The following is a 2,503-nucleotide window of genomic DNA, read 5'->3' as shown; positions in this document are numbered from 1 at the left end:
ACCCATATTGGTTGATAATTCATTTTGTAAATGGCCATATGGTATTGGCTAATATTGGTTTAAGTATATATACATATGATGATGTTTCCATAGATGTGGGAGTATGCATGATTAAAGTTAATAAGTATGTGATGTTGTATGTGTGAAATGGTAACCTGTAAATGATGTGTGGATATCTTGATTTTGGCTGAATTGGTTGAATGTATGTACTTGGAATGGTGCTATGTTTTATTGTGTAGGTTTGTGTATAGAAGGGTGACAATATCGCTTGGAAAATAGCCTTATTTTTGTCCACACAGGTAGATACATGGGCATTTGTCTAGGCTGTGTGTGACACATGACTCACCCTATGGGCGTGTGATCCAGCCGTGTGTTCCTTATACCTTAATTGTTGCAGAATAGAATACTCAGTATTGAACACACGGGCAGAGACACGGGCATGTGTCTCAATCGGGTGGATGACACGGCCTCAAGAACGGGTGTGTGCCCTGGGTGTTTGAAGTCTGCACTTATTTTATGAAAAATTATGGAAATTGAATCGACCACATGGCCTATGCACATGGGCATGTGCCTTGGCCATGTGACATCAATTTGTTCTTGGATGACAAATAGAGAGTTACACGGGTTAGGGACATGGGCATGTGTAACCACAAGGCCTGCCTACACGGGCGTGTCCCAAGCCATACGGGCTTGTGGCTCTTTAAACATGAAAAACTTCTAAGTATTGTGACATCTTCTAAAGTTCTCGATTTAGCCCTGAACCGCTTCCAATGCATGTTTTGGGTCTCGTAGGCTTGTGTTAGGGACTTTATGCTCGATTTCAAAAAGTTTTAAATTTGGATTCAAATGTATGTCTCAGTTTTGTATGTTTACTTATATTTATGTCCGGTAATGCCTCGTACCCTGTTTCAGTGTCGAATACGGGTAAGGGGTGTTACATTTAGTGTATCAGAGCTATGATTTAGTCAATTCTCGATCTAACGTAACGTGTATAAGAGTCTAGGTATACATGCCATAAATGAACTGTGATAGTGTGAAAACTCATGACAACTTTAAATTGTGTTTTCATATAGTAATGGATCCCAATCGAGCTGAGGCTGATGAAGTTGAAAGTAATGCACCGACTCCCGCTCAAGGGGCAGCGCCGTATAATAGTAGACCTCCTCAGTTAGTCAGGGAGAAGGAGGTAGGGAAGCCTTTCTCTACATGATGAATGAGTGGTATACGAAATTTGTTCGAACAAATCTGAATGCCCAACCTCCTCCATCCCCACCTATTGCTTGATCGGTTCGTGTAGCCCCACAAGGTATGGAATTTGTAAGAATAAACAAGCCTCCAATTGATAAGATTCGAAAGCATGGGGCTGAAGATTTTAGAGCTAATGTGGATGATGATCCCGAGAGAGCTGAGTTCTAGCTCAAAAACTCCATAAGAGTATTTGATAAGTTGTCCTACACACCGGATGAGTATTTAAAGTGTGTCATCTCACTTCTGAGAGATTCTGCATATCACTGGTAGAATACCCTGGTATCAGTGGTACGAGAGAGAGGGTTACATGGGAATTCTTTCAAGAGGAGTTTCGAAAGAAATAGATTAGTCAACACTTCATCGATCAGAAATGTAAGGAATTTCTTGAGCTGAAAAGGGTCGTATGTCAGTGACAAAATATGAGCAAGAATTTGTCAGACTTAGTAAATACGCTCGAGAGTATGTTTCCACCAAAGCTATTATGTGTAAGAGATTTGAGGATTGATTGAATGAGGATATTCGTGTGTTAGTTGGGATCTTAGAGTTGAAAGAATTTGTGATATTGGTTGAACGGGCTTGTAAGGCTGAAGAGTTGATCAAAGAGAAGAGAAAAGTTGATCTTGAAGCTAGAGATCCGAGGAAGAGATCGATGAGTAAGTCATTTCCATCTCAGGCTAAGAAATCTAAAGAAATGTATTCCTGTTCGAATGTTTCAGCAGGGTATTCATGCAGAGATCGTGAGTAGCAACATTCGAGTTTTAAATCTTAAGCCGCTTCCATGGAAAGTGTAGGTAATGTAAAGTCAAACAGACTCAAATGTTAACATTGTGGTAGGAGACATCCCAACGAGTGTAGGATGAATGATCGGGCTTGCTTCAAGTGTGGCTCTCAAGAGCATTTTATCCAAGATTGTTCCAAAAGGGTTGAGAAAGAAAAATTTCAGAGTGCGAGGCTGAGTAATACTACTAATAAGGGTAGGCCACCGAGGAATACTGAAAATGGAGCTAGTAGTAAAGGTGTGACGAAAGACACCGCTGTGAGATCTGAAGCTCGAGCACCTGCTAGAGCCTATGCCATCTATGCTCGCAAAGAAGTGACATCTCGCAATGTTATCACTGGTACATTTTCTCTCTATAATACTAAGGTAGTTTCATTGATCGATCCTGGATTGACTCATTCTTATGTTTGTGTGAAAGTGGTAGCTAGTAAGAGCTTGCATGTTGAGTTTATCGAGTTTGTGATTAGAGTGTCAAAC

Source organism: Gossypium hirsutum, chromosome A10 (genome assembly GCF_007990345.1).
Source record: "Gossypium hirsutum isolate 1008001.06 chromosome A10, Gossypium_hirsutum_v2.1, whole genome shotgun sequence".
Classification (NCBI taxonomy): Eukaryota; Viridiplantae; Streptophyta; class Magnoliopsida; order Malvales; family Malvaceae; genus Gossypium; species Gossypium hirsutum.
This window is presented reverse-complemented; position numbering follows the sequence as displayed.